Raw genomic sequence first — 24,344 nt, 5'->3', positions numbered from 1 at the left:
ATGTAACAATTGAGAATTTTTGGCGGATTTGTTTGCGGCTAAAATCTGAGATTTAAGTTGGATGGTGTCAAGATTTGTGGCATTTTTGTATATCATTATGTTTTTTATATTTTGGTATTAGGAAGGTGAATGAAACGGCCTTAGACTCAAATAAGGTATTTTCAGAGTGGGTTTTTCAGTTGTGGTATTTATATGGGTAATTATGATGTGGTGAAACTCTACAGATGTTTTGGTGGTAATATTCTTGGGTTTGGTGCCCTACGTGGTTTGGTCTAGTTAGAGGAATTTAGTTCTAATAGCTTGGTTATGTGCATATGGATTTCAAAGTGTTCTTGATAGTTTCTACCATGGTTGGAACCGGATATTTCTACTGGTGTGAGAAACGTGATGTGTATTGTGATTTCCTCTCGGAAGGAAGCAACACAAAGGTTTCTAACTAACTGGATATGTAATTTCCTGGTGACCAGAGTTGATAATGAGATTCTTGTGCTTTTCACAAGATAGATGTTATGTGTTGTGCGGAAGTTAAATTTACATGTACAAGGTGGCAGTTCAGTCTTGAAGGAAGGCAACGAAGTTTGGGCAGAATGGTCATGAATTCTTAGACAACATGGGCGGTTCCAAATGACTAGATGAATACGATTACTACCAAGTGTATGAGAAGGGTGCGTATTTCAGAAGGCGCATTGTATTTTGACTTACGAATGTTTAATTAGTATTGCGGTACTCACATGGTTGATAGACTGCTGATATTCAAATTTTGCCAAGTGGCACTGAAGAACTTTTAAAGTATTTCTCGTGGGATCATCGTGTATGAGAGAGGTGTTAGGCATTCGGGCGGTGGATATGGAATCAAATATGGTGTTCCGCGTGTTCTATGGATTTGGAGATTTCGGAGTTCTCAGGAGCAAATTGTTTCATGGTTGTGGACTGTGAAGTTGTGGCTGGAGCTAGCCAGGTGATAGAATGTATTATGATTCAGTCATTATGGATTTTCGGAGGGATTGTTATCTATTTGTGGGTAACCCGAGTTGATTTGGGGGTCCATTAGTAGGCCCAATTAAGATATGTATTCTACACCGAGCCGAAATGGTTGGCTCCATACTGCTATTGTTGAGGGATGTGTCATTTGGTTGATATTGAACTTATTCATGTTCTGAAATGATCTGTGAGTTACTCCTTTATGCTACGAGGAGTTGTGATTCATTGGATATGTGCACAGATGGTGCGGTTCTATTTGAGCTTTATAGCAAAATTTGAGCGTAGTGAGTATTTGGGTATTGCATGATCGATTGCGTAATGGGTATGTTCTTTCATATTTTGTGTGGCATTTTTTTGTCATTTGCCTCTCTGTGGTTATTGATTTTGAGCGGGGTGCCTCGAGGTATATATTATGGACCAGCGTTTGGATGGGGTCACGCATTGCAGCGGAGCTATGTTAAGGTATGAACCTTGTGTTAAAATCGGGTGATGGTTCTACGGTGTATGATGAATTTTTAGCGTTTCGTTGTGGCGGTACTTGTTAATCTGGCGGGGCTGTTCTCTCATTTGAGTCATTTCCCATGACTGGGTACATTTGAACTGCTACGTATTAGTGCACGTGTCACGACCCAACTGGAGGGTCATGACTAGCACCCGGGCCATACTTGCCGAGCACCAACGTACATTTTATCTAACCTTCCTTATTATCTTTAAGGACCGACAAGATCAATATAAATGGTAGACATGGATCATGAACATCCAACAATGAAAGATAATGTCATGAACATACATAACATGGGACGACAAGACTGTCAAGAAACTATATATAAGGTACGAGCTACCATGAGTCGACACCTGTCTATGAGCCTCTAAAGGAACATAAGTTCTAGGACATTGCCAGAACAGGGCCCCGACATACCCATAATATCTATAACAAAAATGCATACCAAGACCACGGCAAGTCCGGAGAAGGGATCTCGCCAATAACCGCTGAACTGGACAGCCTACTGTGGTGGGGGAGCTGCGTCTACCCATCTATCAGGACCTGCAGCACGACATGCAACGTCCACAAATAAAAGGGACGTCACTACGAATAAAGTACTGAGTATGTAAGGCAGGAAAGCATAAGTAAGAACAATAATGTAAACAGGGATAGGGAATATACAACCTGTGACATCTGGGTACCTCTGAGGGCTACTGACATGAAACACATGATACATACATATATATACATAAAATTTTAAAACATACGCCTTTGTGGCATCACCATCATCATATCGTACCCGGCCATAATAGGCTCGATAAAATGTACCCGGCCATCATAGGGCTCAGTAGAATCATACCCGGCCACCATAGGGCTCAGTAGAATCATACCCGGCCACGTGGAGCTCGATAAAACCCAACTGATCAGTGGTTGCACAATAGGTGCCGTACCCGGCCAACTATAGCGCGGCTCGGTAGAGTAAAATCGATACATATATATGATGCATGCTGGACTCATTGGAATCACATTTTGAACCTTTCGGAGTGACGTAAGGTCGGTATCCTTCGTACACGTTATTAGGATTAAATCTTCATCAAGAATCTTATAAGAATCAGGAACTACCAACAACATTGATAATATAAGAATAAGATAAGTAACATCAATATCAATCGTTTCATAAGAAGGGCAGCAATGTAAGTACTGCTAGCTTCTAAGAGTAGAGTATCTTTGGGAGCTCGTTCATTACATTATGTACAATCGGAGTCGTGCAAAAGAATGAAGGAGATAGCCTCACATACCTTGTATATACTGCCCAACCTCAATCTATGCAAATGTCACAACTCCTTAGTCTACAATAAGAGAAATGACACTATCATTATCGTTTAAGCGTCGTAACTATTATGTATCGACCGCAACCTATTTTACGATGAAACGGACAGCACCTTCCCTATTTATATGACTTCACACAAGTCAATACAATCACCAAACAGCCCAAACAACATCATTAATAATCATATTGAGCCTCCCAAAACAGTCCACCAACCAACAACATTACTACCAAGCCTTTCGATATATATTTCACAAGTTCTAGCTTCAACGACTTAGCCGCAACTTGGATAATCTTAAATATATATATAGAGTAAGAGGTTCCTTACCTTTAAACAGAAATAACAACTCCAATTTGACCTTAATTTTCCACGAAATATCTCTCCAATTCTGCCACAAGAACAAGGAAGCGAAACTAGCAATCAATTCGGGTTTTTCGGCACTAGAATTACTTTAGAAGACTTGGAATCACCTAGGGTTGATATTAAAAACTTGAAGGAGTATTTAAAGAACATAAAACACTTAAAACAACCTCCCACACGAGCTGGAACAACACAAAAATCAGCAACAACAAGAAGAACAAGAAACTTACTAGCGCCACGGGATTCCCGACACTTGATTTGTGTTGTTTGCCCTTTGTTTGGGTCTTGGATCATGAGAGAACCTTGAGAGAGTGTTTTTAGGGTTCTAAGGTCTGAATATACTGAAAAATAATGACTTAAAACGGGGTTGAGGTATCTTATATATATCCATATGTCTTAAACCGCCTATGTGGGCCCCATAGAGAGCTACTTGGCGCACTCTCATGAAAACGCGAATATCTCTCGATTCCGAGATCGTATCGACAAACGGTTTAATGAGTTGGAAACTAGACTCATATATATTCAATTTGATAGGTAGATCACCCCATAATTCCAAGTATATTGGGAGAAAAATGTAGTAACATTTGACCTAAAGTTTAAGTAAAATTATAAACGTAAGTTGTGACAACTTTTATCGACTTTGTTTCATAACTCGCTTGACTTCAAGACTTATGATGCGGATATTATATGATTCAAATACATTAAAACATAACCTCTTGGGACAAATAATCACCTCTAGTGTTACCCGAAAATACGGGTTACAACATCCTTGATTCGTTTAACTTTTAATACTTGTTAACCACTCTTATACACCCTTGTATCGTTTAAGATCAATAAGATTAACTTCTTATCATCTCAAAGATAATCTCTTCTTAGATTTACGTCGACTAACTTACGGCGTGATCTAAGGTACGCGAATTTGGGTTGTAACACCCTCTCCCCCTTAGGAACATTCGTCCTCGAATGTAAGGGTTTATGGGGTGTCTAACTCATCGTGGATTCCGACGGAAATTTCCGGCTGAGCTTCCCCTATAAAATGGACACTAGCCAAACTTGCAAGCAGTTAAACCCAACCTATGGCCTTACAAGACTATACAAAGCATTATGGATATGTACATTATCTGCATATCACCATTTTGTATTAAAAAAAAGTATTCACAAGCTATTGCTTACCTCATAGAGCCGTTCCACCTTATAATGCGTCCTTCTTTCCCCCGGCATCCTCGTTATCTTCACTCTGGAATAGGTAAGGGTATTTAGACTTCATCTCCTCTTCTGCTTCCCATGTCATTTCTTCAATATTCTTGTTCCTCCATAATACTTTGACGGAAGCTACATCCTTTATTCTCAGCTTGCGGACTTGTCGATCTAATATAGCCACTGGCACTTCATCATATGATAGATCCTCTGTAACTTGTACATCTTTGATAGGGACAACCCGAGAAGGGTCTCCAATACATTTCCTCAACATAGATACATGGAATACCAGGTGTACAAATTCCAATTCGGATGGCAATTCTAACTCATAAGCAACCTGTCCAATTCGTCGAAGAATTTTGTACGGCCTAATATACCGCGGACTCAACTTACCCTTCTTCCCAAAATACATAACACCCTTCATCGGCGAGATCTTCAGGAAAACTCAATCACCAACCTCAAATTCCAGATCACGACGTCGGACATCGGAATAAGACTTTTGCCTGGTTTGTGCCGTCCTCAGTCGCTCTTGTATCACTTTCACCTTCTCAATGGCTTGGTGAATCAAATCTTGCCCATATAATTCTGTCTCACCGAATTCGAACCATCCAACTGGTGATCTACATCTCCTCACATACAGTGCCTCATACGGGGCCATTTTAATACTGGAATGGTAGCTATTATTGTAGGCGAATTCTATAAGTACCAGATGGTCATCCCAATTCACCTTGAAATCTAGAACATATGCTCGTAGCATATCTTCAAGCATCTGAATGGTATGTTCAGCCTGTCTGTCAGTCTGCGGATGGAATGCAGTGTTGAGATTTACTTGTGTGCCTAAACCCTTCTGAAAAGACCTCCAAACGTTAGCCATAAATTGAGCTCCTCGGTCTGATATAATAGATACCGGCACACCATAAAGCCTAACAATCTCCTTGATATACAACTTCACATAATCTTTAGCCGTGTAAGTTGTCTTAACTGGCAGAAAATGGGCAGATTTTGTAAGTCGATGAACTATCACCCAGATGGAGTCAAACTTATGATAACAGCGAGGTAATCCAATAATGAAGTCCATATTAATCACCTCCCATTTCCAGGTCGGAATCTCTATATTCTGAATCAATCCACTGGGTTTCTGATGCTCGATCTTTACTTGTTGACAATTAGGACACTGAGCTACAAATTCTGCAATAGACTCCTTCATGTTATCCCACAAATACTGCTCCTTAACGTCATGATACATCTTTGTCGAGCCGGGATGGATAGAATATCGGGACTGATGAATCTCAATCATAATCTTCTCTCGCAACCCTGCCACACTAGGCACACATAATCGGCCCTGGTATCTCAGTGTCCCATCTCCTCCGATCTTGAAAGCTGTAATCTTACGCTGCTGAATTCCCTCTCTCAATCTTACTAAGGTAGGATCTTCATATTGCCGTGCTTTTACCTCGGCTACCAAAGATGATTCTGCTGTATTCTGTACAGAAACACTTCCGTCATCAAAGTCCAACAATCTGATTCTCATATTGGCCAGCTGGTGAAGCTCTTTGGTCAACCCTTGTCTACCTGGCTCAATATGTATTAAGCTTCTCATTGACTTACGGCTGAGAGCGTCTGCCACAACATTGGCCTTACCGGGATGGTACAATATCTCGACGTCATAGTTTTTCAGTAATTCAAGCCACCTACGCTGCCTCAAATTCAACTCCTTCTGCTTGAAGATGTATTGTAAACTCTTGTGATCTGTGTAGATGTCAACATGGACGCCGTATAAGTAGTGTCGCCATATCTTCAAAGCATATATTACTGCAGCCAATTCCAAATCATGAGTCGGGTAATTCTTTTCATGCTTCTTTAATTGTCTTGATGCATAAGCAATCACCTTCCCACATTGCATCAATACGCACCCCAAACCTATACTTGAGGCATCACAATATACCACATAACCTTCTGTTCCTTCTGGGAGAGTGAGCACTGGCGCGGATGTCAATCGATTCTTTAGCTCCTGAAAACTATGTTCACAAGCATCAGACCACTGGAACTTGGTAGTTTTCTGTGTTAACTTAGTCAATGGTGCTGATATAGAGGAAAACCCTTCTACAAACCGCCTATAATATCCTGCTAGCCCCAGGAAGCTGCGGACTTCTGACGGTGTTGTAGGTCTCGGCCAATTCTTCACTGCATCGATCTTCTGAGTGTCGACACTAATACCCTCATCAGATATCACATGGCCAAGGAATGCTACTGAGTTCAGCAAGAATTCACATTTAGAGAGCTTAGCATATAACTTATGATCCTGAAGGGTCTGGGTATAAGCCTGAATACGGGAAATATCCATGCCCTCTACCAAAGAGGCTCTTGTGCACTCATTTATCAGATGTGGTCCCAACCCGTTCACGAACAGGTGCACCCTATTACTCATCTCAGCCACCATATGGGGAGTATACCTTGCTAAAGAATCAAACTGTATACTATACTCTCGTACACTCATATTACCCTGTCGAAGGTTCAAGAACTTATCAGCTCTAGCTCGTCGTATCTCAGCTGGCAAGTAGTGACGAAGAAAGGCCTCAGAAAATTCCTTCCACACGGCTGGAGGAGCGTTCGGACCCCTAGATCTCTCCCAACTATCATACCATAAAATCGCTAAATCCCATAACCGATAAGAAGCCAACTCTACTACCTCCGTATCACTAGCATGCATAACCCGCATTGTACAATGAACCTGATCAATAAATGTTTGCAGGTCCTTCTTGGGGTCTGATCTGGTAAACACTGGAGTGTCTAGATTAATAAAATCACGAACTCTCGCACTAACCGGTTTATCAACAGCACCCGTATTCTGCCTCTGAGCCTGAGCAGCTACCAAGCTAGTCAACAACTGCACCGCACTGTGCATATTGTGGTCTGTAGTGCCAGACGGAGGAAATGGATGTACTGGGTGCCTCCTAATATCCTTTGGAGGAGACAGAGAGGTATGAGACAGAATCTCACTCTGAGGCTCACTTTGGCCTGCTATGGCTGGAGGCACCTGAATGTTACCCTCTCCCACAGATGTATCAAGCCGTTTACTAATCGCTTGCTTCCTAGTCGAAGGCATCGCTAAAAGAAAATAAGGTGAATATTAGATATGAACACTTACGACTCAACTCTACGCACGATCTAGATTCAGGAAGAAGGTAACAAACCTAGAAGTCACGTAGCCTCCTAATTATAAATGTGGCGCGCTACACATCCATAATCAAAACTCTACTAGACACGGCTCATAGACAACCCCTAGGACAGACTTGCTCTGATACCAAGTTTGTCACGACCCAACTGGAGGGTCATGACTAGCACCCGGGCCATACTTGCCGAGCACCAACGTACATTTTATCTAACCTTCCTTATTATCTTTAAGGGCCGCCAAGATCAATATAAATGGCAGACATGGATCATGAACATCAAACAATGAAAGATAATGTCATGAACATACATAATATGGGACGACAAGACTGTCAAGAAACTATATATAAGGTACGAGCTACCATGAGTCGACACCTGTCTATGAGCCTCTAAAGGAACATAAGTTCTAGAACATTGCCAAAACAGGGCCCCGATATACCCATAATATCTATAACAAAAATGTATACCAAGACCACGGCAAGTCTGGAGAAGGGATCTCGCCAATAACCGCTGAATTGGACAGCCTACTGTGGTGGGGGAGCTACGTCTACCCGTCTATCAGGACCTGCAGCACGACATGCAACGTCCACAAATAAAAGGGACGTCAGTACGAATAAAGTACTGAGTATGTAAGGCAGGAAAGCATAAGTAAGAACAGTAATGTAAACAGGGATAGGGAATATACAACCTGTGACATCTGGGTACCTCTAAGGGCTACTGACATGAAACACATGATACATACATATATATACATAAACTTTTAAAACATACGCCTTTGTGGGCATCACCATCATCATATCATACCCGGCCATAATAGGCTCGGTAAAATGTACCTGGCCATCATAGGGCTCGGTAGAATCATACCCGGCCACATGGAGCTCGATAAAACCCAACTGATCAGTGGTTGCACAATAGGTGCCGTACCCGGCCAACTATAGCGCGGCTCGGTAGAGTAAAATCGATACATATATATGATGCATGCTTGACTCATTGGAATCATATTTTGAACCTTTCGGAGTGACGTAAGGTCGGTATCCTTCGTACACGTTATTAGGATTAAATCTTCATCAAGAATCTTATAAGAATCAGGAACTACCAACAATATTGATAATATAAGAATAAGATAAGTAACATCAATATCAATCGTTTCATAAGAAGGGCAGCAATGTAAGTACTGCTAGCTTCTAAGAGTAGAGTATCTTTGGGAGCTCGTTCATTACATTATGTACAATCGGAGTCGTGCAAAAGAATGAAGGGGATAGCCTCACATACCTTGTATATACTGCCCAACCTCAAGCTATTCAAATGTCACGACTCCTTAGTCTACAATAAGAGAAATGACACTATCATTATCGTTTAAGCGTCGTAACTATTATGTATCGACTGCAACCTATTTTACGATGAAACGGACAGCACCTCCCCTATTTATATGACTTCACACAAGTCAATACAATCACCAAACAGCCCAAACAACATCATTAATAATCATATTGAGCCTCCCAAAACAGTCCACCAACCAACAACATTACTACCAAGCCTTTCGATATATATTTCACAAGTTCTAGCTTCAACGACTTAGCCGCAACTTGGATAATCTTAAATATATATATAGAGTAAGAGGTTCCTTACCTTTAAACAGAAATAACAACTCCAATTTGACCTTAATTTTCCACGAAATATCTCTCCAATTCTGCCACAAGAACAAGGAAGCAAAACTAGCAATCAATTCGGGTTTTTCGGCACTAGAATTACTTTAGAAGACTTGAAATCACCTAGGGTTGATATTAAAAACTTGAAGGAGTATTTACAGAACATAAAACACTTAAAACAACCTCCCACATGAGCTGGAACAACACAAAAATCAGCAACAACAAGAAGAACAAGAAACTTACTAGCGCCACGGGATTCCCGACACTTGATTTGTGTTGTTTGCCCTTTGTTTGGGTCTTGGATCATGAGAGAACCTTGAGAGAGTGTTTTTAGGGTTCTAAGGTCTGAATATACTGAAAAATAATGACTTAAAACGGGGTTGAGGTATCTTATATATATCCATATGTCTTAAACCGCCTATGTGGGCCCCATAGAGAGCTGCTTGGCGCACTCTCACGAAAACGCGAATATCTCTTGATTCCGAGATCGTATCGACAAACGGTTTAATGCATTGGAAACTAGACTCATAGATATTCAATTTGATAGGTAGATCACCCCATAATTCGAAGTATATTGGGAGAAAAATGTAGTAACATTTGACCTAAAGTTTAAGTAAAATTATAAACCTAAGTTGCGACAACTTTTATCGACTTTGTTTCATAACTCGCTTGACTTCAAGACTTATGATGCGGATATTATATGATTAAAATACATTAAAACATGACCTCTTGGGACAATTAATCACCTCTAGTGTTACCCAAAAATACGGGTCACAACATCCTTGATTCGTTTAACTTTTAATACTTGTTAACCACTCTTATACACCCTTGTATCGTTTAAGACCAATAGGATTAACTTCTTATCATCGCAAAGATAATCTCTTCTTGGATTTACGTCGACTAACTTACGGCGTGATCTAAGGTACGCGAATTTGGGTTGTAACAGCATGGATGGCACATGATGTGGCTATGAGTTATATTGGTGCGGCATGTCTACGGAACAATTATGTTTAGTAATATAAGGTCATTGGACCTAGAATGGGTAGTATCAGGTTTGATTTTGGTATATTCGGGAGTATAATATTGAGAGTCGGCTCATAAAGTGATTATGGTTCTGGTTGGGGCAAGAGAGTTCCGTGACTTGTTGATCTGGTAAGTGGTCATGAAATTTTGCATGTTTCTTTTATTATCAACAGTGTATGAAGGTTTTGGGATGAGGTTTGGTTTGATATGGGCTTAATACTAGTATTTGGTTGGTTTTGGAGTAGTCACTGTGGTCAGGAATGGTGCTATGAGTATGCGAGTTGTGTAACATGTTAGGTGATTATGTCTGTGGTTATGGTTATGGTTATGGCTTGATAAAACTTGTTCAAACTCATACAGGGTGTAAATGTAAGATTCGTGTCTTGAAAGAAATTATAAAGGTTAGAAATTAATTAGAAATTAAATTCCAAGGTTTATAGGCTAAAGTTAAATTCAATGATTTCAGTTGTATTGTGTTGTCAAGCTCATATGGAATAGGGTGACGTGAGTTCACCCCCGAGTACGTGTGTGGTAAGATGGAATAGTGATTTGATGGCTTGGAAACAACTCTTGGCACGTTCGAGGATGAACATACGTTTAAGTGGGGGAGAATGTAACGACCCGACCAGTCGTTTTGAGTATTACAATCCCGGTTCCCCATTTTCTACTCAAATTATACTTTACAGTTGTTGTGTGACTTGCCGGGGTAATTGGTTCGGGTCCGGTGAGGTTTTGGAATGAATTGGAACACTTAGTTCTAAGGTTTAAAGCTTAAGTTAAAATAGTGACCGGATATCGACTTATGTGTAATCGACCTCGGAATGGAGTTTTGATGATTCCAATAGCTCCGTACGGTGATTTTGGACTTAGGAGCATGTCCGGAAAATTATTTGGAGGTCCGTAGTGGAAATAGGCTTAAAATGCCGAAAGATGAATTTTTGGGAAGTTTGACCGGGGGGTTGACCTTTTGATATCGAGGTCGGAATCCGATTATTGAAATTTGAATAGCTTCGTTATGTCATTTATGACTTGTGTGCAAAATTTGAAGTCATTCCGGATTGATTTGATGTATTTCGGCACAAGATATAAAATTTGAAAGTTCAAAGTTCATTAGGCTTGAATTGAGGTGTAATTCATGATTTTAGCATTGTTTGAGGTGATTTGAGGGTTCGACTAAGTTCTTATGATATTTTAGGACTTGTTGGTATATTTGGTTGAGGTCCCGAGGGGCTCGGGTGAGTTTTGGATGGTTAACGGATCATTTTTGGCCTTGGTGAGATTGCTGTTATCTGCTGTTGCATTTTTCTGATTTTCTCTTTCGCGTTCCCGAGTGGGCCTTCGCATTCGCGAAGAGTGTTTTCTGAGTGTGAGGTTTTGTTCTTCGCATCCGCGAAAGGGATGACACGAACACGAATGTATGGTCTGTGTGTGCATCGCGAACACGTGAGAGGTGTCGCATTCACGAAGAGGAGTGAGGCTATTGGGGACCCCCGGGTCCTTGTTCTACGCGTTCGCGAGGTGGCGGTCGTATTCACGAAGGTCTGAGCTGGTAAAGCTTCGCGTTCGTGAAGCCGTGGTCATGTTCGCAAAGCCGTGGTCGCGTTCGCGAAGGGTAATATTTGCAAAGCTTCGCGTTCGCGAAGCCACGGTCGCGTTCGCGAAGGGTTAAATTTGTGGGTAGTCGAGTTGTGCTTCGCGAACGCGAGGGACTTGTTGCGTTCGCATAGAAGAGAGGTCTGGACAGAGAGTTTAAGTTCTGAAAATGGGACTTCGTTCAGTTTTTGACGGATTTGAGCTCGGGAAGAGGCGATTTTCGGGAGTTTTTCAAGGAAAACAACGGGGTAAGTGATTCTAACTCGGTTTTGGTTAAATTACACGAATCTATTATTGATTTTATCAACAAATTAGTGTTTTGGGTTGAAAATAGTAGAAAAATTCATAAACTTTAATTGTGGATTTGAAGGCTGAGTTGTGATCGGATTTGAGTAATTTTGGTATGGTTGGACTCGTGGTTGAATGGCGGTTCGCATTTTATGAGTTTTATCAGATTCCGAGACGTGGGCCCCACGGGTGATTTTTGAGGCATAATTTCGGATTTTTGGAAAATATTAGTAGTTTGATATGGAATTAATTCCTATAATTTTTGTGAGCTGAATCAAATTAATTGTGGTATATTCGAGGCATTCGGGAGTTGATACGCGCATAATGGGATTTCTGGAGCATTGTTTAGCTTGCTCGACATTGGATTCGGCTTGTTCGAGGTAAGTAACTCTTCTAATCTTGGAGTTGAGGGTATGGACCCTGAATATATGTATTTCGTGAATTTTTCGGAGGTGACGCACATGCTAGGTGACGGATGTGTGGGCGTGCACTATAGAAATTGTGACATAATTGTTTCTGTGGAATTTTGTAGTTAAATGATCTTGGCATTTTCCATGCGGTTTTATGAGTTAAAGAAATTGAGCTGAAAAGCATATTAAAAATCATGTTGAGGCTACGTGCCAGTATTATTGGGATCCACATAGGTCATATTGTTGTGAATTATTTATTTTAAATTGAAAATTCATACTCAGTCATATTCATTTCATTGCATATCATATCTTAGTCTCTATTGTTATTTATTGATACATCATATTATCATTTTGGGCTATTCTCATGACATTGTGAGCCCATGAGAGAGACTGGAGAGATTGATGACTGAGGGAGGCCGAAGGCCTGATTGTGAAGATAGTTTTGGGATCGGGCTGCACGCCGCAGCAGGCCATGTTGGCTTTATATATATTATACTATTGCACGTGAGGTGGCCGTGCAACATGTGAGTTGGCCGTGCGGATCCATATATTATACTATTGCACGTGAGTTGGCCATGCAGATCCAGATATTATTATAGCACGTGAGTTGTCCGTGCAGCATGTGAGTTGTCCGTGCGGATCCAGATATGATATTATAACACTTGAGTTGTCCGTGCAGCAAGTGAGTTATCCGTGCTTATAGCGCTTGGGCTGTAGGAGCCCCTCATGAGTCTGTACACACCCCCAGCGAGCACAATCGACTATAAACAGGGTTCGGGTTGCACGCCACAGCAAGTATTGTATAGCGTTGAGTGATTGAGTGTGCTGAGCATAGTGAGAGAGAATGTGAGACTGTGAGATTGAGTACTCTGAGAGTGTGAGTACATGAGTACAATCTCTGAGATACATTGCATTGATATTCACACATGACATACATGCATAGAGATATGTTTTTCTCATGCTGTACGGTATCACATTATTCATGATTTCTCACACATGTTGACAGATGGGCATAATGATGCATTTGTTTTACACTGGTTATCTGGAAATAAAAGGAGACATTTTATTTATTATTGAAAGGATTTTGGAAAGAATTACTGTTTTCAAACTTATTCATATTTTTGGTAATTTCGGTAAACAATTTGGGTTTTCATTGATGTACTTGAAAGACAGAACTATTTTCAGAAGTCATGATTTAGCTGAGCATGTATTCTTTGAGTTACTTCTGGTATTACTTGTTTAATATTGTTATGAACTATTGTTGGTTATGGAAGTTGGACTCTGACCTTGGTACAAGCTCATCACTACTTTCAACCTAAGGCTAGGTTTGTTACTTACTCAGTACATGGTATCGGTTGTACTGATGCTACACTTCTGCACATTGCGTGCAGATGTTGGCTGCTTTTGTTGCTGTGCTCGATGGTTACGGGATTTGAAGATGTACCTGCATTCCTGTTGTGGCTGTCTCTTGTTCATGGTAGCCTTAGATTTATAAAAGCTTTGTTTATTTATTATTGAAAAAGACTATGTAATTATTTCATTTCCGCTTTGTATACTCTATTCTTAGAAGCTCATGATTTGTACTACCAGTTCTTGGGGGATGTATGGGATTAAGATTTATATTCACTTAAATTGCTTTAATAATTGTTATTGGAATTGGATAATTGAAAGTTGGCTTACCTAGCGGGTTGGGTTAGGTGTCACGACACGAAATTTCCTACCGACGGGACAGTGATGGTGCCTAACATTTCACTTGCTAGGCAAGCCAACATTAGAGAATCATTAAACCAATTCCTGATTTCCATTAAGTAAATAACAATAATTAACTATGATAAAATATAATAAGTGTAAAATATTATAAAACTGTATTAATTACTACCACCCGAATCTAGAGTCACAATTCACGAGCATTCTAGAATTTACTACAAGTAATAAATTGAAAGAAATATAATTGTCTGAATGAAAGAAAAAGTAGGACATAAAAGATAGACGGGGACTTCAAGGTCTGTGAACGCCGACAGATCTACCTTGAGTCTCCGGACAGCGGACCACTAGCAAAATCTCGATCAACCTGAGCCGGTACCAAATCTGCACAGAAAGTGCAGAGTGCGGCATCAGTACAACCGACCCCATGTACTGGTAAGTGTCAAGCCTAACCTCAGCGAAGTAGTGACGAGGCTAGTACAAGACACCCACATATAACCTGAACAATATAATTATGCTAGTGGCAACAACAGTAAATAAAGAAATAATGCAGAAATAATGGGAAGGGGACATACAGTGGGGGAATACAATATAAAGAGTGAGAATAATGGAAAGATAGAATTAAACCGAAATCCTTAAACAAATTGAGCAAATAAAACAGCAAAGGAAAACTGCACGGCATCACCCTTTGTGCTTTTACTCTCAACCTCACCAAATAAATAAATAAATAGAACGACACGACAACATCCTTCGTGCTTTTACTCTCAACCTCACCAAATAAATAAATAGAACGGCATGGCATCACCCTTCGTGCTTTTACTCTCAACCTCACCAAATAAATAAATAGAACAACACAACATCACCCTTCGTGCATTAAACCTCTCATAATATACACGGCATCACCCTTCATGCTTTACACTCTTCCTCACAATATAAATAATGCATGCACGACATCACCCTTCGTGCTTTACACTTCTCCTCACAAATCGCAGAATCAATAACAACGGATGGATATGAGTATCACAAAGAAACCAATATTTTACCCATAATCAATAGCACAATCTAACCTCAACCTTGAATCAATATTCGAAAATTACCAAAATTCAGTGAAACCAGATATAAGTCACCCAACATTTCAAATAACCAACTAAGCATGGATAGTATAATTTAAGGCTACAAATTTGACAAGAATAGAATTACACTCGCATGCTATGACTCGATAATGACGCATAGATGCTCGTCACCTTACCTATACATCGTATTTAACAACCAAACATGTAGCAAATAAACACATAATACCTATTCCCTCAAGCCAAAGTTAGACACGACACTTATCTCGATTCCAGGCCACTCACTGCTCAAGTACTGCTTTTCCCTTAGAATTAACCTCCAACTCACTCGTATCTAGTTACAAATAGCTTAATACCATCAATTATCGTTACATGAATCAACTTTAATGAATAATTATAGATTTCCTAAATTTTCTCAAAAAAGGTCAAAAACCGACCCTGGGCCCGCTTGGTCCAAACTCGAGGTTCAGACCAAACAACGTTTACCCATTCACCCCCAAGCCCGAATATGTCATTAGTTCCAGAATCTGACCCAAAATCGAGGTCTAAATCCCCAAATTTACAAAACCCCCAATTCTCCTAAACCCCCTAATTTCTACCCTTAAAGAACAAGCTTTAGGCCTAGAAATCTATTGTGTATTGATGCAAATTGAAAGGAATGAGTTTAAGAACACGAACCTATGATTTGGTGTTGAATTCCCACTTCAAAAATCACCCAAGGTTGAGTTCAAGTGAAGAAAATGTAAAATTTTGAGCAAATCCCGTCTTTGAAGTCTGTTTTAAAACACTGGACAGGCCTTCATCGCATTCGCGAGAGGCCTATCGCGATGCTCAACGGCCTAAGGCCTTCGTGTTTGTGAGTCTTTCTACGCGTTTGTGTAAGGAAGCTCCCCCCAAGCCTTCGTGTTCGCGACCCAATGGACGCGTTCGCGTAGAAAAACATGACTTCCCTCCCCAGGTCCCTTAAACTATCGCTTTCGCGGGAGACTGATCGCGTTCGCGAAAGGTACCACCCCCAATGCTTCACGTTCGTGACCAGTCCTTGGTGTTCGCGAAGAAGAAATTTCCCCTGCCCCCGTTTTACCTTTCGCGTTCGCGACACTACCTACGCGAACGCGAAGAAGGGCACACCAGAACAGCTGCTGCAGCAAAAATCTTAGATTTTCTAAGTGCAAATCACCCCGTAGCCTATCCGAAACTCACCCGAGCCCTCGGGTCTCCAAACCAAACATGTGCACAAGTCTAACAACATCATAAGGACTTGCTCGTGCGATCAAATCGCCAAAATAACACCTAAAACTACAGATTTAGTATCAAAATCAAAGAAATTCTCAAGAACACTTAAAGTTACTATTTTCTCAACCGAAGGTCCCATTCATGTCATTTAATCTCCGTTTTCTCACCAAATTTCACAGACATAGTTCAGATATTATAACAGACCTGTACTGGGCACCGAAACCAAAATACGGGCCCGATACCATCAAAATCAAGCATTAAGCATATACTTTAAAACCATTAATTTTTTGAAATTCAATTTTAGTCAAAAATTCATTTCTCGGGCTATGGACCTCGGAATTCGATTCCGGGCATACGCCCAAGTCCAATAATTTGATACGGACCCACCGGCACCGTCAAAACACGGATCCGGTCCCGCTTACCAAAAATATTGACCGAAGTCATATAAAATCAACTTTTAAGGCATAAATTCTTGTTTTCATTAATTTTCAACATAAAGCTTTCCGGAAACATGCCTGGACTGCACACACAAATCGAGAAGGATAAATATAATATTTTTAAGGCTTAAGAGCGCAGATTCGAGGTCTAAAACATAAGATGACCTTTTGGATCATCACATTCTCCACCTCTAAAATAACGGTTCGTCCTCGAACGGACATAGAAAAGTACCTGGGCTGGTGAAAAGGTGGGGATATCTACTCCGCATATCGGACTTGGACTCCCAAGTAGCTGTCTCAATAGGCTGACATCTCCACTACACTCGAACTGAAGGGTAACTCTTTGATCTCAACTGGCGAACTTGTAGGGCTAGATTTGTCACCGGCTCCTTCTCGTGAGTCAAATCCTTATCCAACTGGACAGAGTTGAAATCTAACACATGGGACGGATCACTGTGATATTTTCGAAGCATGGACACATGGAATACTGGATAAATAACTGCTAAACTAGGTGGCAACGCAAGCCTATAAGCCAACTCTCCCACTCTCTCCAAAATCTCAAAAGGTCTGATATACCCAGGGCTCAACTTGCCCTTCTTTTAGAACCTCATTACACCCTTCATGGGTGATACCCGAAGTAACACTCTCTCTCCGACCATGAATGCAACATCACGAACTCTACGGTCGGCATAACTCTTCTGCCTGGACTGAGCTATGTGAAGTCGATCCTGAATAATCTTGACCTTATCCAAGGCATCCTCTACTAAGTCTGTGCCCAACAACCGAGCCTCTTCCGACTCGAACCACCCAACTGGCGAACGGCCTCGCCTTCCGTATAATGCCTCATATGGAGCTATCTGAATGCTCTACTAGTAACTATTATTATAAGCAAACTCCGCAAGTGGAAAAAATTGACCCCAAGAACCTCCAAAGTCTACAACACAAGCGCGAAGCATATCCTCCAATATCTGAATAGTGCGCTCTGATTGCCCGTCCATCTGAGGATGGAATGCGGTGCTCAGCTCAAACCGCATACAAAACTCACGCTGTACTGCCCTCCAGAAGTGTGAGGTAAACTATTTACCTCGGTCAGATATAATAGACACGGGCACACCGTGAAGACGGACGATCTCTCGGATGTAAATCTTTGCCAAGCGCTCCTAGGAATAGGTAACCGCCACAGGAATGAAATGCGCTGACTTAGTCAGCCTGTCCACAATGACCCAAACTGCATCGAACTTCCTCTGAGTCCATGGGAGTCCAAAAACAAAATCCATAGTGATACGCTCCCACTTCCACTCAGGAATCTCTAACCTCTGAAGTAAACCACCAGGTCTCTGAAGCTCACACTTTACCTGCTGGCAATTTAGGCACCGAGCTACATAGGAAACTATGTCTTTCTTCATCCTCCTCCACCAATAATGCTGCCGCAGGTCCTGGTACATATTGGCAGCGCCCGGGTGAATAGAATACCGAGAACTATGGGCCTCCTCAAGGATCAACTCACAAAGCCCATCCACATTAGGCACACAAATACGACCATGCATCCTCAAAACTCCGTCATCTCCAACAGTAACCTGCTTGGCACCACCATGCCGCATTGTGTCTCTAAGGACAAGTAAATGAGGATCATCATCTTACAGATCTCTGATGCGCTCAAACAAAGAAGACCGAGCAACTGTACAAGCTAGAACACGGCTGGGCTCAGAAACATCCAACCTCACGAACTGGTTGGCCAAGGCCTGAACATCCAATGCAAGTGGTCTCTCACCGACTGGAATATATGCAAAGCTACCCATACTGACTGACTTTCTACTCAAAGCATCGGCCACCACATTGGCCTTCCCAAGATGATACAATATGGTGATATCATAGTCTTTCAATAACTCCAACCACCTTCTCTGCCTCAAATTGAATTCCTTTTGCTTGAACAAATACTGCAAGCTCCGATGATCAGTGAACACCTCACATGGCACGCCATAAAGATAGTGCCTCCAAATCTTCAGCGCGTAAACAATGGCTGCCAGCTCTAGATCATGAACATGGTAATTCTTCTCGTGAACCTTCAGCTGCCGCGAAGCATATGCAAAGACCTTGCCACCCTGCATCAATACCGCACCAAGACCAATACGAGATGCGTCACAATATACTGTATAAGATCCTGAACCTGTGGGTAACACCAATACCGGTGCCGTAGTCAAAGCTGTCTTGAGCTTTTGAAAGCTTGCTTCACACTCGTCTGACCACCTGAACGGGGAACCCTTCTGGGTCAATCTGGTCAACGAGGCTGCTACGGATGAAAACCCATCCACAAATCGACTGTAATAGCCCGCCAAACCCAGGAAACTACGGATCTCTGTAGCTGATGTGGGTCTAGGCCAGTTGTGAACTGCCTCAATCTTCTTAGGATCCACCTGAATACCCTTTGCTGATACAACGTGACCCAAGAAAGCAACTGAACTCAACCAAAACTCGCATTTTGAGAACTTAGCATATAACTGGGTGTCTCTCAGAGTCTGAAGAACGATCCAAAGGTGCTTCTCATGCTCCTCTCGACTGTGGGAGTAGATCAAGATATCATCAATAAATACAACCACAAAGGAATCCAAGTAGGGTTTGAACACCCGGTTCATCAAATCCATGAATGATGCTGGGGCATTTGTCAGCCCAAATGACATCACTAGAAACTTATAATGCCCATACCGAGTCTAAAAATCTGTCTTAGGAACATCAGATGCCCTAATCCTCAACTGATGGTAGCCAGATCTTAAATCAATATTTGAAAACACTTGGGCACCCTGAAGCTGATCAAATAAATCATCAATCCTCGGCAATGGATACTTGTTTTTGATAGTGACTTTGTTCAACTACTGATAATCTATACACATCCTCATCGATCCATCCTTCTTCTTCACAAACAATACAGGTGCACCCCAGGGCGAGACACTAGGTCTAATGAAGACCTTATCAAGTAAATCTTGCAACTGCTCCTTCAATTCTTTCAACTCTGACGCGGCCGTGCGGTATGGCAGAATGGAAATGGGCCGAGTGCTCGGAGCCAAATCAATGCAGAAATCAATATCCCTGTCGGGTGGCATCCCCGGCAAGTCTACAGGAAACACCTCTGGAAACTCATGAATAACCGACACTGAATCCATGGAAGGAACCTCCGCACTAAAAGTGCGGACATAAGCTAAATAAGCTAGACACCCCTTCTCGACTATATGCCGGGACTTCATATAAGAGATAACCCTGCTGGCAGAATGGCCAAGATTCCCTCTCCACTTTAATCGAGGCAACCCCTACAAGGCTATGGTCACCGTCTTGGCGTGACAATCTAATATAGCATGATAAGGTGACAGCCAATCCATACCTAGTATGACATCACAATCAACCATGTCGAGAAGTAGAAGATCTACACGAGTCTCAAGACTCCCAATGGTGACCATACACGAACGATAAACACGATCTACAACAATAGCATCTCCCACTGGTGTGGACACATACACATAAGCACTCAAAGAATCACGGGGCACAACCAAATAGGAAGCAAAATAGGATGACACGTAAGAGTAAGTAGATCCCTGATCAAATAGAACTGAAGCATCTCTACTACAAACTGAAACAGTACTTGTGATAACAGCGTCAGATGACTCAGCCTCAGGCTTAGCTAGGAAAGCATAACATCGGGGCTGGGCCCCACCACCTTGAACTACGTCCCTGGGACGGCCTCTAACTGGCTGGTCTCTACCTCTAACGGCCTGACCTCCACCTCTATCAGTATGGCCTCTACCTCTGGCTGCCTGACCCCTGCCTCTGGCTGGCTGAGCAGGTGGTGCAGCAACTGGTGTTGGAACCATGGCACAAGAACTCTGATGTTGTGAGCTGCCCGTTGCCCGAGGGCAAAATCTAGCAATGTGCCTTGGATCACAACAAGTATAACATAACCTCGGCTGCTGTGACTGCTGACCCTGAAACTGACCCTGTCGACTTGAATAACCACCTGATAACTCTGGAGTGGAGGTGCACTAATAGGAGCTGGTGGTGCACTGTAGGCTAGCTAGACGGAATAATGCATTTGAGGGCCACGACCACCTGAGGCACCTTGGGATGCCTGGAGCGCTGAATGAAACGGCCTGGGAGGATGGCCTCTACCAAAAGTACTCCTGCCTCTAGACGAGGCACTGCTGAACTCACCGGAATGACGAGGTCTCTTGTCATACTCCTGACTTCCCTGAGTAAGAACCATTTCGACTCGTCTGGCAACATTAGCAGCCGACTGAAAAGAAATCTCACTCCCAGTTTTCTTAGCCATCTGCAATCTGATAGGCTGAGCAAGTCCATTAATAAACCTCCTCACCCTCTCTCTCTCTTAGTGGGAAGCAAAAGAATAGCATGACGGGCCAAATCCACAAAATGGGTCTCATAATGAGTAATAGTTATACTGCCTTGCTGGAGATGCTCAAACTGACGGCGACGCTCCTCTCTCAATATGATAGGCAGAAACTTTTCTATGAAGAGCTAAGAGAACTGGTCCCAAGTAAGAGCAGCGACCCAGCTGGTCTAGTCAACAAGTAATCTCTCCACCATTTCTTGACGGAACCAGTCATCTGAAATGCAGCAAAATCGACCCCATTGGTCTCCACTATACCCATGTTTCGTAGGACCTCGTGACAGCTGTCAAGATACTCCTGGGGATCCTCTGAAGGAGAACCACTGAAGTGAACATATATGATCTTGATAAACCTGTCCAATCTCCATAAAGTCTCAGAAGACTTAGCTGGCCTATCTCTAACCTGTGCCGCAATAACCAGCTGAACTAATCCAACTAGCTGAGCTGCGGGAGCCTAGTACTAGGGAGCTATCTGCTCTGGAGAGGGAGTGGTGATAGTCTAGGCTCCTCCTCCAGCCTCAGAGACTGCTAGTGCCATGGGAAATGCGCCAGTTTGGGCCACACTCTCCATAAGGCCCACCAAACGGACCAAAGCGTCCTGAAGTACTGGGGTGGCAACGAACCCCTCCGGAACCTGAGCTGGTCCGGTAGGAATAGTCTGGGCTGGAACCTCCTCGTCAAGCTCTATCTGAGGCTCCACTGCTGGGGCTGTGCTTGGGCTCTAGGCTGAGCCCTGCCCCTGCCTCCGCCTCTGGCACGGCCTCGGCCTCGACCTCTGCCCCGCGTAAGAGCTGTCACTAGAGGCTCTGGCTGCTGCTCTGCTGAGAAAGCGGTACGTGTTCTCGCCATCTATGAGAGAATAAGAGTGGAAGAGTTCAATCAGTATTGAGAAAGCAAAATCGCATGACACAGAAGAATAGAAGTGAAACTTGTTTCTAAACCTCATAGCCTCTGGAAGATAAGCACAGACGTCTCTATACCGATCCTCCGGACTCTACTACGCTTGCTCGTGAATCGTGAGACCTAGGCAACCAAGATCTCTGATACTAACTATCACGACCCAAAATTTTCCACCGACGGGACCGTGATGGCGCCTAACATTTCACTTGCTAGGCAAGCCAACATTAGAGAATCATTAAACCAATTCCTGATTTCCATTCGGTAAATAACAATAATTAACTAAGATGAAATATAATAAGTGCAAAATATTATAAAACTGTATTAATTACTACCACTCGGATCTGGAGTCACAATTCACGAGCATTCTAGAATTTACTACAAGTAATAGTCTAAAAGAAATACAACTGTCTGAATGAAAGAAAACAGTAGGACATAAAAGATAGACGGGGACTTCAAGGTCTGTGAACGCCGACAGATCTACCTTGAGTCTCCGGACAGAGGACCAATTGCAAAATCTTGATCAACCTGAGCCGGTACCAAATCTGCACAGAAAGTGCAGAGTGTGGAATCAGTACAACCAACCCCATATACTGGTAAGTGTCGAGCCTAACCTCGGCGAAGTAGTGACGAGGCTAGGATAGGACACCCACATATAACCTGAACAGTATAATCATGCTAGTGGCAACAACAGTAAATAAAGAAATAACGCAAAAATAATGGGAAGGGGACATATAGTGGGGGAATACAATATAATGAGTGAGAATAATGAGAAGACAGAATTAAACCGAAAATCCTTAAACAAATTGAGCAAATAAAACAGCAAAGGAAAACTGCACGGCATCACCCTTCGTGCTTTTACTCTCAACCTCACAAAATAAATAAATAAATAAATAGAACGGCACGTCATCACCCTTCGTGCTTTTACTCTTAACCTCACCAAATAAATAAATAGAACAACACGGCATCACCCTTCGTGCTTTTACTCTCAACCTCACCAAATAAATAAATAGAACAACACGGCATCACCCTTCGTGCATTACACCTCTCATAATATACACGGCATCACCCTTCATGCTTTACACTCTTTCTCACAATATAAATAATGCATGCACGGCATCACCCTTCGTGCTTTACACTCCTCCTCGCAAATCATAGAATTAATAACAACGGATGGATAGGAGTATCACAAAGAAACCAGTATTTTACCCATAATCAATAGCACAATGAAACCTCAACCTTGAATCAATATTCGAAAGTTACCAAATCTCAGTGAAACCAGATATAAGTCACCCAACATTTCAAATAACCCGCTTAGCATGGATAGTAGAATTTAAGGCTACAAAATAGACAAGAGTAGAATTTCACTCGCATGCTATGACTCGACAATGACGCATAGATCTTTGTCACCTCACCTATACATCGTATTTAACAACCAAACACATAGCAAATAAACACATAATACCTATTCCCTCAAGCTAAAGTTAGACACGACACTTACCTCAATTCCCAGGCCACGTAGGTCACTCACTTCGCTTTGCCCTTAGAATTCACCTCCAACTCACTCGTATCTAGTCACAAATAGCTTAATACCATCAATTATCACTAAAGGAATCAACTTTAATGAATAATTACAGATTTCCCAAATTTTCTCAAAAAAAGTCAAAAACCGACCCCGGGCCTGCTTGGTCCAAACTCGAGGTTCAGACCAAACTCCGTTTACCCATTCATCCCTGAGCCCGAATATGTCATTAGTTCCGGAATCTGACCCCAAATCGAGGTCTAAATCCCTAAATTTACAAAACCCCCAATTCTCCTAAAATCCCCAATTTCTACCCTTAAAGAACAAGATTTAGGCCTAGAAATCTAGTGGATGTTGATGGAAATTGAAAATAATTAGTTTACGAACACGAACCTATGATTTGGTGTTGAATTCCCACTTCAAAAATCGCCCAAGGTTGAGTTCAAGTGAAGAAAATGTGAAATTTTGAGCAAATCCCGTCTTTGAAGTCTGTTTTAAAACACTGGACATGCCTTCATCACGTTCGCGAGAGGCCTGTCGCGATCGCGATGCACAGCGGCCTAAGGACTTCGTGTTCGCATAAGGAAGATCCCCCCAAGCC

Source organism: Nicotiana tabacum, chromosome 4 (assembly GCF_000715075.1).
Source record: "Nicotiana tabacum cultivar K326 chromosome 4, ASM71507v2, whole genome shotgun sequence".
Classification (NCBI taxonomy): domain Eukaryota; kingdom Viridiplantae; phylum Streptophyta; class Magnoliopsida; order Solanales; family Solanaceae; genus Nicotiana; species Nicotiana tabacum.
This window is presented reverse-complemented; position numbering follows the sequence as displayed.